The sequence below is a fragment of the Phacochoerus africanus genome, chromosome 15, assembly GCF_016906955.1.
Source record: "Phacochoerus africanus isolate WHEZ1 chromosome 15, ROS_Pafr_v1, whole genome shotgun sequence".
NCBI classification, from domain to species: domain Eukaryota; kingdom Metazoa; phylum Chordata; class Mammalia; order Artiodactyla; family Suidae; genus Phacochoerus; species Phacochoerus africanus.
Genome location: NC_062558.1, coordinates 49,051,997 through 49,068,116, shown reverse-complemented (window position 1 = coordinate 49,068,116; position 16,120 = coordinate 49,051,997). Strand labels below are relative to the sequence as shown.

At 44.7% G+C, this 16,120-nt stretch overlaps 1 protein-coding gene across 5 annotated transcripts in view; it reads left to right on the top strand.

Annotated features, from left to right (window-relative positions):
• Positions 1-16,120, top strand: part of LOC125116370 (solute carrier family 5 member 4) — a 231,698-nt gene that overhangs the window by 17,913 nt on the left and 197,665 nt on the right. The gene's annotated exons all lie outside the window — the stretch shown is intronic.

The following is a 16,120-nucleotide window of genomic DNA, read 5'->3' as shown; positions in this document are numbered from 1 at the left end:
TGTTATACAAGTGGGTTAAAGATGGCCTCTGTATGTGGGCCCCTAGGTTGTTTACTTCTTTACAGCAGGCTGTGGCCATGAGCTTAAGCCCACATGCACCAAAATCAAATTTTCACACATCCATTAGCTTTAAATATAGACCAAATAAGCATATATTTAGCCGTTTAGAACCCCATGAATCTGCACTTAACGTTTGCTCACTGTGGAGTTCCTGCTGTGGTACAGTGGGTTAGTGATTCGGCCTGTCTCTGTGGTGTTTCTGGTTCGATCCCTGCCTGGCCCAGAGGGTTAAGGATCTTGCATTGCTGCAGCTACTGCTGCATAGGTCGCAGATGCAGCTTGGATTCAATCCCTGGCCCAGGCACTTCCACATTAAAAAAAAAAAAAAATTGCTCCCCTAAATGAGAAAAGTCCTTGGGCTCTAAAGGATCCTAAATTGCTTTACCTTTTGTAGCTGTCTGACTCAGATTCCTGCCTGTGCCGCTCAGTGGCATGTCCTAGACTTACAAGCCCCTGTCTGATTCCCTCCTACCTGGGAGTTTTTACTCTTCTGGTTTTGGCTCTCTCCCACTATTTCTGGAAGGTTTACTGTTTCTGAAAGGTTCACCTTTGTAAGTGTCACACCAAACAAAGCTCTCTCTCTGTTATTGCCATCTCATAACAGTACTTTTTGTCATTTTCCGTGGTCAGCTTGAAGTCCTCAAACTCAACTACCCCTGTCACTTGGTACAGCCCACACTGAAGGGAAGGGGCCACACAGGGCAGGAATACTAGGAGGTGGGGGGCACTGCAGCCATCTTCGTGGAGCCCCCTTCAGTCTGCCTTCTGGCCTCCAAAGATTCATGTTCCTCTCACATGCCAGACCATTTCCTGTGTTCAGCTTTGCACTCAGTACAGGGTCAGGCTGAGCCCGGGGGCTCATGTCCCATTTCCCCACCTGCATCTGTCACGGTGGAAACAATTGCTAAACCACAGAACATAGTAATAGTTGGCCTCGTCCTTGGACTGGGCCCCCGAGCTGGTGAGGGTGGCTTTGTCTCCAAGCAGAGAGCCAGAGAATCTGGCAGGGACCCCCGGAATCTGGGTGCTGGTACCACCTATTAGACCCCAGAGGACCTCGTATGGTTTCTGTTGGACCCAGCTGGCATAGTTACTGGTGGTGACAGCCCCAGCACTGGACCCGCAGGTGAGTGTGACCGTCTCTCCAGAGGTTGTGGACAGTGAAATTTCCTGAGTCACCATCTGGGAAGTGACCCCTTGAAAACAAAGTGACCCTCGGGAGAGGGTCAGGGGCATGAAGGTGCACTCCCCCTTGCCTGCAACTTCCCTCTCCAGACTCAGTGTCCCCCTGACCTGTGCAGAGAGCCAAAAGTGTGAGCAGGAGAGGAGCCCAGGCCATGGTGTAGACGCCCTGGGCTGTGCTTCTCAAGACCCCTCAGCACAGACTCAGCCTCCACCGCTCTTGTTATAACTCCTACCGCCCTGTGGGGTGGGGCTTTCATGCAGATGCGCCTTCTTCCGGGGAATACTCTTCCAGGTGCAAGGTGGCCACTCACAGCTGCTGAGCTGTTCCCCATTAGTGACCATGTGTTAGTGGGAGCCTGGAGAACCCTTTCACAGCCTAGCTTTCCCAGGCCCTGGCTCACAGCCCCCTCTATTGTCCATGGTGAGAATATCACTGACTGATGCACACATGTCTGCAACCCCTCTTCCCTCAGGTCTGGAGTTTTGAGTTTTCTCAGAGGTCACATTCAGTGCTTGTGACACCCCCAGGCAGGAACTGGATGGAGGAATTTGGGGAAGCGGGTGTTTGAATGAATCACCATCTCTCTTCTTTACTCTTGTTCATGAACATTAGACTTTCCTGTTGAGTAGAGGAGCCATGGTCCTGGATTCTCCTGCTCTCTCAGCTCCGGCTCCTCGGGAACCCACTCAGTAATGTGGCTGCATAGGCTGTGCCATAGTCAGATGTTTGGTCTCAAACAGGGCCTGGGAGCATTTCAGATCTGATTTCTTTCCTTCCTTCTTTCTTTCTTTGGTTTACCAGAATTTTCAGTTTCTTTATCAAATTGCTTTTTAATATTAAACATTTTTTAATATTTTAAAATTGAGATATATTTGACAGAATTGATTTCTGAATGGTGTTTGGTTCTCTGCTGCAACAGAAATCTAGATGGCTACACTGTGATTTTTCTTTTAGGGCTTGCCTAATACCTGTGTGAGGGGGTGGGGGTTGGGTCATGGGATTCAAATGGCCCGGCTGTGTACATCATAGCTTCAGAGCACCTGTCTGTTCTGGGCCCCTTAAAGCTAGTAACTTCTGTATGACCTGGTAATCCGATGGAGCAGAGGTCCCAATGGTGGAATACAGGCTTCCAGAAACTGAAGAGGAGACTTAGTGTGTACTTTTCTCCTAAGAGTGGCAACTGTGAGATGCAGTAATTGGTCTTACTCTGGAGGTCATGTCCTGTCATGTCACAGAGTAAAGGCACCTTAGGAACCTCATTGATGTGATGGGCCTCTAAAATTTCAGAGGGCTCATCTAGAGCACTTGTTATATCAAGGTTTTTACCATGCTTTCCACGTCTTATATGATGTCTTCAGTAGAATGGATTGGTGTGGTGTTCTGTGGAATGTCCCAATGGCCCAGGTCCCTTAGGATACTCAGAGTAGAAAAGTTAAAGTAGCTGTGGGTCAGAACATCAGTGTTATACCGTTAGTCCATCCCACAAATATGAGTTGCTTTTGATCTTTTTTCTTGATAGGAATGGAAAAGTGCATTCACCAAATCAATGGCAATGTAAAATGTCACTCTTCTATGGTGGGCTCCTCAGGAAACAATCTCTGAGCTGGGAAAGTTCCTGCTAGGGTTTTATTGGAAACGACCTATAAAGGAGTGAGGGAGGAGAGTGGCACAGAGGAAGAAACTGATCTGCAGTGGAATAGCAATACCTGGCCCCATGCAGATTTCCATAGCTGGAGGGTCCTTCAGACAATGCAAATTGTGGCAGATGGCCAGGTCCTCATATTCCTGTAATAAGCAATCATTTGATGTGGCCACCCCTGGGTAAGGAGTGTAATTCCGTGCAGGTCAGCTTATTTGGTGCCAGGGAATTACCAGAGAGGGGCCCGGCTGTTAGCCATTAGCAGCCAGTACTCCTGGAAGTTGGAGGGAAGAGAGTCTTGGTTCTGAAGGAGGGACATGGGTGACACATTTCAAATCTGTACATTGGGTTCCTGGAGGAAGAATGGACAGAGCTCTTTTCCTTCTGTGTACGAGAAGCGTTTGGGGACAGGCAAGATTCTTCAAAGAGTGAGTATTAGCAAATGGCGGCTCCTCGCAAAGTCTTGGATGTGTCAATGGGCTCCTCTCCGCTCATGAGGAAGGTTTGCATTGGACTGAGTTAGATCTCTTGGTCCCCATGTCATGGGAAGAACAAGAAGTGGGCTGAGCTCACCACACCCTTGAGGCTCTTAGAGCTTCTACATGGGCAGCATGCCTCTCAGATGGTAGGTAGCTCAAAACCAGTCAGTCCTTTTGTTTTTGTTTAGGCTTCTTGGGAACTGCCTACTGCATGTCTGGTTCAGATATGAGCCAGAGAGATAGGCAGAAACTTCAGGTTGCCCCTTGATGGCTCTTTTCTTTTTAGGATTCTCTTCCTTCCCTGTGGCTGTGGTTTCCCTGGACTCTGGTTCGTGTCGTCAGGACAGACAGACTCTGGGGTTTATTTAGGAGTTTTAGCCATACCAATTCATACTGACTCTAGTCTAAAAGCCACACAGATTGGGAAACTGTTTCATCATACCCTTCTTGAAAGTATCAGTTTCCATCCAAAATCTTCCTGCTTTTCTTCACTGTGCAGTTTGTTCAGATAGTTGCTTTTCAAGATTTTGTTCAGAATATGTAGTTGATATCTACATTGGGTTTTTTTCCCAGTAGGAGCTTATACAGAAACACCAAAAGCAGAGCCATCCTGTTTTTCAAAGAAGGTCTCTAGAAGTCTTACACCACAGTTTAGGTTGTATGTTATTTACAAGGGCTTTGTCACATGCCCACTAAGAGCTGGGGAGAGGGGAAAGGCAGTCGCAGTTCTGTGCATCAAAGCAGGTATTACTGAGCTTTGCTCACTAAGGAAAAAGGGAGAAATACTACTAGAAGAGAACAGTGCTTGAGACCTGCAGAGAAAGGAAGCTCTCCTTGCTCACCAGTTATAGTCCTGAAGCTCAAACACTAAGTGTGACCCATTTCTTTTGAGTCATGATCACTGATGGTCCTGAGGCCCCAAACCAAGAACCGCCTCTGGGCTAAGAAAAGGAAGGGGCTCAGGGAAGGGTTCTGAGCTGAGCCAGGAGGTTTGAGTGTCACTTTTCTGTTGAGCTGTCACTGTGGCAGCACAGTAGTGAAATGCTTCACCTTTGGGTTGGGCTCCTGTTATGATGGGTGCAGCTTTGCTTCCAAGGAGGAAACCAGAGAATGGCTCGGGGACACTTGGGTCTCTGTGAGTGTGGTTACCAGTCAGATTCCAGGGACCCTGGGAAAGCTTCGGTTGGACCCAGTCTGCATAGTTACTGGTGGTGATGGCCACGGCACTGGACCCATAAGGTGACTGACTTTCTCACCAGGGGATTGTGGTCAGTGAGGGTTCCTGAGTCACCTCAGCCTTGGAAGTGAGTCCTACAAGCAGTGACAGAGATGAGAATGTCAGGGAGTGGTTGTGGACCCCAGTGGGGCAGGAACTCTCTCCACGGTGTTCTGCCAGTAAAGCCCCAGAGGGTCTCCATCTGACCTATGAGGAGCAAGGGGCATGAGGAGGAGCAAAGCTGTCCAGGCCTTGGTGTAGATACCCCAAAAGGTGTGTCTCCTAGAGGCCCGACATCCCTCTTGCCTGCCAGGAAGGATTGGTCCCCAAACCCTGCAGGAGAAAGTATGCAAATCATCTCCCCAGGCTGACACATTTAGTGACTCGAAAAGGAAACAGCTACTGGGATGTCAGACAAGTGACCACAGGCTGGGGCCATATTTACTCTGCACCAGTGGACCCTGGGCAGGAGCTAGAGCGGGGGCGCATGTGGGAAGAGGTCTTTTCCTACGTTAGTTTGGTTTTGTTTTTGTTCTTAAGGAAAGGGAGCCTTGGGAGTTCCCATCGTGGCTCAGTGGTTAACGTATTCGACTAGGAACCATGAGGTTTTGGGTTCGATCCCCGGCCTCGCTCAGTGGGTTAAGGATCCGGCATTGCAGTGAGCTGTGGTGTAGGTTGCAGATGCGGCTTGGATCCCGCGTTTCTGTGGCTCTGGCGTAGGCCAGCGGCTACAGCTCTGATTAGACCCCTAGCCTGGGAAGCTCCGTATGCCGCGGGGACGGCCCTAGAAAAGGCAAAAAGGCAAAAAGACAAAAAAAAAAAAAAAAGAAAGAAAGAAAGAAAAGGAAAGGGAGCCTCCAAACTTGCAGCTGTCCTCTCTAGTAGCCTCCATGTATGGAGCGTGGCATTTTCTGTAGTTCTAACTCATCAGTCTTTCCTTCCTTCCATCCTTCCCTCCCTCTTTCCTTCTTTCCCTCCTTCCTCCCTTCCTTCTTCCTTCCTACCATTCTTTTTTAATTTTATAGCTGTGCTTATGGCATATGGAAGTTCCTGGACCAGGGATTGAATCTGAGCTGCAGCTGCGACCTATGCCACAGCTCCAGCAATGCAGGATCCTTTAACCCGCCGGCTAGGGATCAAACCTGAACCTCTGCAGAGACCCAAGTTGCTCCAGTTGGATTCTTTTTTTTTTTTTGGTCTTTTTAGGGCTGCACCTGCAGCATATGGAGGTTTACAGGCTAGGGGTTGAATCAGAGCTACAGCTGCTGGCCTATACCACAGCCACAACAACACCAGATCCGAGCTGCATCTTTGACCTACACCACAGCTCACAGCAAGGTCAGATCCTTAACGCCCTGAGCAAGACCAGGGATCAAACCCACGTCCTCATGGATACTAGTTGTTAACTACTGAGCTATGACAGGAACTCTTGTAGTTGGATTCTTAACTGCACCTACGTTGGGAACTCCCATAACTCATTAGTTCTTGATGTAAGCATTTTCTCTGAGTTCTTGTCTGCCAACAATTCTTGTTTTAATTTGATACCATTCTTAAGGATTTGCTATTATTAAAACATATATGTGAGTTCCCATCATAGCACAGCAGTAACGAATCTGACTAGGAACCATGAGGTTGTGGGTTCAGTCCCTGGCCTCTCTCAGGTTAAAGATCCAGCGTTGCATGAGCTGTGGTGTAGGTTGCAGATGCGGCTCAGATCTGATGTTGCTGTGCCTGTGGCATAGGCGGGCAGCAACGGCTCTGATTAGACCCCTAGCCTGGGAACCTCCATATGCTGTGGATGCAGCCCTAAAAAGACAAATGTATATATATCATCCCTCACCGCAGCTGGATTTTGTGAGGCAGGGAGCTTTTAGAAATACAGAATCTCTGCCCTCACTCCAGACTCATTGGATCAGAATTCCCATTTTACAAGATGCTCAGGTGATTTGTGTGCACATTAAAATTTGAAAGACAGTGGTTTAATGCATGCTTGAAAACATAGGTGTAGTTCTGGATGTGGATTTTCCCAAATGCCCAGTCTGTTCTGCTTCCAGCTAACACATGCAGCAGTTTTCCTGCAATTTTTCCTGTTCTGTCCACTGTGAAGTCAGGAATACTATATCTGGTAGTATATACTATATCAGGTTAGGAATCTTTGTGTCTTGGTTCCTTCCTGTGGCTCTGTCACTGTGCTGAGCACCACTGTAGTGTAGCCAGCAGTAGTACTCAACCTGGTCCTGGGGTTGGGCCCTTGAAAGGATGAGGGCAGCTTTGTCCCCAAGGAAGGAGCCTGAGAACCAGGCTGGGGTCCAAGAGAGTTTACTATTTGTATCGTAAATCAGTGTCCTAGGGGCTTGGCCAGGTTTCTGCTGGAACCAGCATGGATAGTGACCAATGGTGACCACTCCCATGCTGGAGCCACAGGTGAGAGTGACTGTCACTCCTGGGGACACAGTCTGTGAGGGTTCCTGAGTCACCATAGCTTGGGAACTGGACCCTGAAACCAAAAGAGACACATGTTAGGAGTGAGGAACAAAGGCAGAGGGATTCCTCCAAAGGCTGGTCTCTGCATCTGTGTGAACCTAGGCAATGAGTGAGGAGAAGGAGTAGAGGCATCCAGGCCATGGTGCAGACTTGGAAGGATCCCTGTCTCAGAGCAGGCACTGGCCTCTGATGACCCCTTATCTCCTGCTCAGCTTCCTGCATGAAGTGGGTGTGTTTGAGGGGTGCATTACGCAAATCTGAGCCCTCTACCAGACCCTCCACCATTCAAGTTCTCAGCCCAGACTGCAGCTGCCCCATCAGAGGCGAGGCCAGGGTGACTGTGTGCTGAAGATTTACCCTGGGAGGAAACAGCTGCTCTAAAATATTTTCTGGGGCCAGTGAACAGATGGTTCTGGGTCCTAGAAATCTGAATCATTAGCTTCCTCTGAGACAATTCACAGTGTCCCCTGGTGGCCTCCCCTCTAACAAGTGCTAGAAACTAGTAATGTATCTTTTTGACAGTGCAACTGTATTTCCCAGGCCAATCCACATTCATTTCTTGTTTCTGCTTTGCTCCTTCCTGTTTGTAGTTCTTTTTCTAGCTGTTGTTGAAATCCCGCCTCAGTGTCTGTAATTTAATTTTTTTTTTTTTTTTTTGGCTGTATCCCCAGCATGTGGAAATTCCTGGGCCAGGGGTCTAACCCATGCCACAGCAGCAACCCAAGCTGCTGCTGCAGTGACAACACTGGATCCTTAACCTGTTGAGCCATCAGGGAACTCCTACAATCTTAATTTCTTATCTGAGTGTTTTGAATGACTAAAAGAATTGTTTCATGAACAACTCACTCTACTGGAGTTATTTATTTAGAATCTCACATTGAATAAGCAGTTGGCTTAAGCCAGAGTTATTTTAATAGTATAATTTGGAGAATTTTTTTTTTCTTGGCCACACCTGCGATATATGGGGGTTTCCAGGCTAGGGGTTGAATCTACGCCACAGCCACAGCAACGCCAGATCTGAGACACGTCTGCAACCCAAAGCTCATGGCAACACTGGACCCTTAACCCACTGAGTGAGGCCAGGGATCAAACCTGTGTCCTCATGGATACTAGTCAGTTTTGTTTCTGCTGTGCCACACTGGGAACTCCTACTTTGGAGGGTTTTTTAAAAAATGACCAAAAACTGAGGGTTATAGGTTTGTTTGTTTGTTTTTGCCAGTTTGGTGTAGACTAAAGTCAACCAATCTATGTGACCAACCCCTCAAAAAACTCTGGACACCAAGCCTGGGTGAGTCTTCCTGGTCGGCATTCCTCCATAAATAGGATCACACACTGGTGTGGGAGATGTTAGCACTGTCTCTGACCAGGAGAAGGTAACTGGAAGCGTGCACTTGGAATTCTCCTGGACTGTGCCCAAGTGCCTCTTCCTATGATGGATTTTAATCTGTATCCTTTTGATATAATAAACCACATTTATGAATATAACAGCTTTGGGTGGGGTATGTAGTCCTTCAAATCTGAACTTCCAGTTGGTGTCAGAACTGAGGATGGTCTTGGGTACTCTCAGGCTTTGCAGGGTCCCAACTCACATCAGTGTGTTTTATCGCATGGATGACATCATTATGAATCACCTGCAATGAGGCAACTCCAGATGTCTTGTTCTGTTATAATGCCGCAGGGCCAGCAAAAAAGGAAGGCTATCCTGAATACTCAGGCACACTTTCCTAGTCCTGTATTTTTCCACTGCTCTTGGAAAAGAGAAACTGTGGAAAATAGAAACCTTCCTCTTTTTTTATCATGGTAAAATATTCATAACAAAAGTTACCGTTTTAATCATTTCTAAGTATAGAATTCAGTGGCATTGAGTAAATTTACATTGTTGCACAACCATCATTACTGCCCATCTCCAGAACCTTTTCATCTTTCCAAACTGAAACTCCACATCCACTAAATGGTAGCTGCCCTTTCTCCCCTCCCTCAGCACTGAGAAAACAGTCTGCTTTGTGTGTCTATGAATTTGACTGCTTTAGGTGCCCCTTTTAGAGGAGTCATACAAGATTTGTCCTTTTGTGACCATCTTATTTTGCATAGAAGAATGTCTTTGAGACTCATCCATGTTGTAGCATGTGTCAGAATTTCCTACCTTTTTGAAAAGGTACAATAATATTCCATTGTTTGTATGTACTATATTTTGTTTATTCATCTATCCATTGATGGATACTTGGTGCTTCTATCTTTTAGTTATTGTGAATAATGCTATTAACATGGGTAACAAATATTTCTTGGAGACCCTGCTTTCAGTTCTTTTGGGCACTTACCCAGAAGTGAAGTTTCTGGATGATATAGTAATTTTATGTTTAATTTTTTAAGAAACCTCAATACTATCCTCTGAAGTGGCTACATCATTTTATATTCCCACTAACAATACACAAGCATTCCAAATTCTGCAAATACTTTCTTTTTTTTTTTGCCTTTTTTTAGGGCTGCACCCACAGCATATGGAGGTTCCCAGGCTAGGGGTTGAATTGGAGCTGTAGCTACCAGCCTACACCACAGCCACAGCAAGGCAGGATCCGAGCCACGTCTGCGGCCTACACCACAGGTCATGGCAACGCTGGATTCTTAATCCAGGGATGGAACCTGTGTCCTCATGGGTGCTAGTCAGATTCGTTAACCACTGAGCCATGATGGGAACCCCTGCAAATCCTTTCTAACACTTGTTATTTTCTATTCTTTCAGTAATACCATTCTAAATGCAAAGTAGTATCTAATTATGGTTTTGATTTGCATTCCCCTAATGATTTGTGGTGTTGGGCTTTTAGTCACATGCTTATTGGCTGTTTGTATATCCTCTTTGGAGAAGTGTCTAAAAAAAAATTAATAACCTGTAGCCTGAAAGGACATCAAGTATATGTTATTTTGTTTAAAAAAAATTAAGCTTCAGCAAAATGATTATCTCATTAGCAAAATCCCAAAAAAACAAAATGGAACTTTGTGTATCACTAGGAAAATTCTGGGAGTATGTTACCAGAGTCACTCTCTCTCTCTTTTTTGGCCTCACCTACGGCATGTGGAAGTTCCCAGGGCCAGGGATCGAACATGAGCCACACTTGCCCTATGCACCACAGCTATGGCAATGCTGGATCCATAACCTGCTGTGCCACATCTACATTGCCAGAATTTTTTTTTTTTTTTGTCTTTTTAGGCCTGCACCTGTGGCATATGGAGGTTCCTGTGCTTGGGGTTGAATGGGAGATGCAGTTGCGGCCTACGCAACAGCTACAGCAATGCCATTGCCAGAATCTCAACTGATTTGTTTTAGGAATCATATGAGGATAGACAGGGAAAATAAGACTGTCAGTTTGACATTTCTATTGATGAATGTGTCACTAGTTGGTGGATTACTGTGAGATTTTTAAATGAACCAATTAAAAAATGGACTAGTAAATATCCAAAGTAATCACTTAGATAATATGATATTTTATTCATAATCATTATGTGTAACGTAAACAAATCTTATGATACATTTTATTATGTTTAATTTAATTTTTTTTTTTTTTTTGCTTTTTAGGGCCACACCTGTAGCATATGGAAGTTCCCAGGCTAGGGGTCAAATTGGAGATACAACTGCTGGCGTACACCACAGCCACAGCAACGCGGTATCTGAGCCGCATCTGCGACCACAGCTCATGGCAATGCCAGATCCTTAACCCACTGGAAGAGGCCAGGGACCAAACCCGCAACCTCATGTTTCCTAGTCAGATTCATTTCTGCTACCATGATGGGAACTCCTTTTAATTTAATAATAGATGCAGACTATTGCCTTTGGAATGGATTAGCAATGAGATCCTGCTGTGTAGCACTGGAAACTATGTCTGGTCACTTAAGGAGCATGATAATGTGAGGAAAAAGAATGTATACATGTATGTGTAACTGGGTCACCATGCTGTACAGTAGAAAATTGACAGAACACTGTAAACCAGCTATAATGGAAAAAAATAAAAATGATTATATTAAAAAAAAGTTAAAATGTCAAATTAAAAAAAAAAATTTGGCCTACAGCATGTGGAAATTCCTGGGCCAGGGATCAAACCTGTGCCACTGCAGTGACAATGCCAGCTCCTTAACCCACCCTGCTGCAGGAGAAGTGAACTCCATTTTATTACTTTTTAAATTGAAGTATAGTTGATTTACTTTACAGTGTTTCACATGTGCAGCAAAGAGATCCAGTTTGTTTTATATATATGTACTTTTTAATGTATCTATGTATATACTTTTTCAGATTCCTTTCCATATAGATTATTACAAGATGTTGAATATAGGTCCCTATACTATAAGTCAGTCCTTGTTGCTTATCTATTTTATATATATAGTAATGTGTATCTATTAACCAAACTCCTAATTTATCCCCTCATCCTATGATACATTTAAATTTTGTGTTTATAAGGATTTTTTTTAGGGCCACACCTGCAGCATATGTAAGTTCCCAGGCTAGGGGTCATTTTGGAGCTGTAGCTGCTGGCTTACACCACAGCCACAGCAATGCCAGATCCGAGCCGCATCTGTGACCTATACCACAGCTCACAGAAATGCCACATCCTTGACCCACTGAGTGAGGCCAGGGATTGAACCGCTGTCCTCATGGACAATAATCAGATTCATTACTGCTGAGCCACAATGGGAACTCCATATAGGGATATTGTTATTTCAAATGTTATTTTTCTTTGTAACTCAAATTTTTGAAAAGGCAGTTTTTAATGTGTTTACATTTGACTATGTTTGAAGGTGTTTTATGAAATTCTATTAACTATGAATTGAACTAAGTTTCACATACATGTTTGCACCCATGTTTTCTCTGTACTGCTTCCTTTTTTATGATGCATATATTCTCAGAATGAGTTTGTTTTCCTTTTTCCTCTAACTTTAGTAGATAGAGACTTACAGAGGCTGAGTGGTCTCTCACAGAACAGGCTCACTGTGTCCTCTTCCTGCCTGTGGAGGTATCCTGGGTGGCTGACCCTCAGCTCTCTGGGCCCATATGATGAATCCCTGTGGTGAGAGTGTGTCTGCATGTGCAGATATGTATTGGGTACCTACCTTGTACTGGGTCTGTTTGCTTATCAAAGCTTGTTTCAAACTGAGCTCAACAGCCTCATCCCTGCCTTGTAGAGCTGGCCCTTGAGATACAAGGGCTGCCTTCCTCATTTTCCCCTTGGTGGGGAGACCAAGGGGACCACAGCTGCACCCAAAGGTCTGAGAGAGGATGAGAGTTGATGGCTTTATAGCAGAGGGGCGGGTGATGAGCACTTGAGAGCTGAGAGGATATATGGAGATTTTCTGGATTAGGTGAAGATAATGAAAATCCCACACAGTAGATACAGAAGAAATGACACAGGTGAACAATGAGATCCAGGAGAATAGGCTCCATTCGCCAAGAAATTAGAATCAATTGGACAAGACCAGTACTGTAGGAATCCAGGGAAGATGTCCTTTGGTTTGTCAAGTCAAGGCACCTGCTGACTGGTTGACAGCCTGACTTGCCCTCTGCAGAGGGAAGGGAGGCGCGGCATCCATGGCAGTGTCCCTGATGCTGACTCCTGAAGCCCCACCAAACATGTGTCATCTTCCTTCCATGATGGCCCGAGCACTTGTGAACCTGGAGGACACCGGCCCACACTGAGTGGAAGTAATTAGCCTTGTTCTCGGGCTGGAGCCAAGGGAGGCTCAGGGAGGCTGTGCTCCATAACAGCGGTCATTTTTCGAAAACAAGAACCTAATGTTGGAGTTTCCGTCATGGCTTAGCAGAAACGAATCTGACGAGTATCCATGAGGAAGCAGGTTCAATCCCTGGCTTCCCTCAGTGGGTGAGGATCTGGTGTTGCCATGAGCTGTGTGTAGGTCACAGACATGGCTCAGATCTGGTGTTGCTGTGGGCTGTGGCGTGGCCCAGTGGCTACAGCTCCAAACTTGATCCCTAGCCTGGGAATATGCTGTGGGGGAGGCCCTAAAAAAAAAAAAAAATCTAAAAACCAACCAACCAACCAACAAAAATAACCTAATGTTGGTATGATAATATTAACTAAACTTCAGGCTTTATTCAGATTTCACAAGTTTTCCCCTCATGTCCTTTTTGCATTCCTGCATCCAGTCCCAGAATCCACATTGCCTTTTTTAAAATCGTGATTACTTGGACTCTTCCAATCTATGACCATTTTTCAGTTACCTTGCTTTTCCTGTCTTTGAGAATTTTGGACAACACTGGTGTAGTATTTTTAAGAATGTGTCCAAATTTGGGTTGCTCTGTTGTTTTCTCATGATTATGAGGCAGGAGATAGAGGGACTCCAGGATAGACAACTGCAACTAGCCTCATATTTACTCTTCCTGAGGCGGGAGATGGGTGGACTCTAGGATAGACATTTACAACCAGCCACCTATCTATACTACAAGATAGAAATAACAACAGGCACAAAGCAAATAACTGGTACTTGTCTTCTGTGAACTTGGTAAACAATGGTGATGATAGAATTGGAATCAGGGTTGAGCCCTGCTTGGGCAGAACAAAGAGGTCACATCCTCCCCATCCTCAGGATCAGGAAGACCCCAACTACACATGTGCAGAGAGACTCCTCTGGGTCAAAAAGGGTGGGCATGTCAAGCCATAATAAGTCTGGATAACCTTCCTGCCATGCTCTGCTCTAGAATCCATCTTGGCTGAAATATGAGCATTTGGATCAGGGGAGGGCCCTAGATCTGGTCAGGTGTGAAAGGTAAAACAAGTTAACTGGCCAAAGGAAGACAAAGAGCTGGAAGAACTGTCCTGTATAAGTAATTTAAATCACCTCTGTGGCGCGCTCCTCATTCAGGGGAATGCCTGAACTCTTACTTCTCCTTTGGTATGTATCATTGCTTTACTTCTACCTTAGATAAATAGACTAATGCTCTGTGTTTCTGTGCTCTCTCACATGTTGTACTGTGTTTCTAACAATAAATTTTATACCTGTTTTTACAGTCTGTGCCTCCTTGAAACATTCTTGCTTTCAATTGAGACAAGAGTCAAGGCAATTCTACTTCGAGCCTCTAGCTGGTCTAGTGGCTAGGATTCCTGGTTTTCATCTAGGCCTCCCAGGTTCGATTCCTGAGCAGAGAAGTAGGATCTTGCTTCAAGCCAGCAACCACTGCTACCTCTCTGAAATCAATTGTACTAAAGTTACGTGTTTTCAGGTAGATTAGCAAACAAGTGAAATGTCCTGAGACATGTAACTAGACCATCTCCTCAGGGAGGTGAAATTTTGATTAAATCCCTGCCACACTCAACTCTGCCTCTCTAACCCCAATGCTGTGTAATCTCAAAGACTCATATAGGATGTTGGGATCTACTGTGTGCCAGAGCAGGTCCCTGATCTTGGGGCAAACATCGTCTGTAACATTGAGTGTGATTTTTTGAGATAGACTTTTCATAAATGCACTTAATCAGGTTGAGAAAATCCCATTATATTGCCAGTTTACTGAGAGATTTCCTTTTTCTTTTCCTATATTTTTTTAAAAACTGCAAATGATGGAGGTCCCGTCGTGGCGCAGTGATTAACGAATCCGACTAGGAACCATGAGGTTGCGGGTTCGGTCCCTGCCCTTGCTCAGTGGGTTAACGATCCGGCGTTGCCGTGAGCTGTGGTGTAGGTTGCAGACGCGGCTCGGATCCCGCGTTGCTGTGGCTCTGGTGTAGGCCGGTGGCTACAGCTCCGATTCGACCCCTAGCTTAGGAATCTCCATATGCCGCGGGAGCGGCCCAAGAAGTAGCAAAAAGACCAAAAAAACAAAAACAAAAACAAAAAAAAACCCTGCAAATGTTGAGTGGCTCAATATTTTCACGTGTGCATCTATTGAGATGATCACATATATTTTTTCCCCTTAAGGTGTGATTTCTATTGAGTGATTTTCAAATGTTAAATCACCACAGAATTTCTGGATGGACCACTTTTTGTCTATTACTAGATTCAATATTCATATACTTCATGGTAGACCCGTATCTATGTTCATAAAAAATCTTGGTTTTGTAGTTTTAAGTATTTTGTCTGTTTATAAAGTCATTGAAAACTTGGCCTCATAAAACATACTGGATATTACTCTTTCTCTATTTTCTGTGAAAGCTTGTGTAGGATCTTTACTATTTCATATTTAAAAATTTCATAAAATCTACCAACCAGGACATCTGATTCTGGATTTGTGTTTCTCGAGAAGGTCTGAAACAGCAGTGATAAACTACTTAAATATCTGTAATGGCAAACATGGAATTAAACTGAACTGATTCCTCATTTCATTTGACAATACTTACAGTATATAAACAGGCCAAGTTTTCATTAGGTTGTCTGCTTATGTTCAGTATTACTGTCATTGTGGAAGTAAAATAAACCATTCAAAAATTTTAAAGAAATCAGTGATTTTGATAAAATTAATATATTTTTAAATAAAAATAATAGATTCTGTCCAAGTCCAGTTTCAAGCATTGTGCAAATCTTGTCTAGAATGCGGCACTGACAGATAAGATGTAATTTCTTAGTTTCCACAGTCCCTTGGTGTTTAACCTGGGAGCAGGAGGCCCTGGGGAGACCATAGGCTCCATTTGTCCCCAGAAGTCCTGACGATTGATCTGCATGCACTGGGCACATCTCCCTTGAGTTCCATGTCTCCCAGCATGCACTGCACACAGGGGCCTGTTGTGCCTTTGTTGGGGAAGTCGTAGCTGCCACACAATGACTTTTCCCTGCTGCGGAGGCACAGCCTCCAGAGGGTCAGTTGAGGGAGACTTTGGGTTTAGGAATCAGGTGGGTGGCCTTGACTAAAGGACTGCTTTTTGAGAAAATGTAATTTTATGTATATTGGCACATGCATATATATATATGCATATGCATATATGCATATGGCATATTTGTATATAAATATGTGATTACATATATATGAGTGTAATCCTAACATATCCTTGCAAATATTGCTTTTCCTTCACATTTTGAGTGACCTCAGCATGATAGTTTCCTAATATCATTTTCTATAGAGAGGA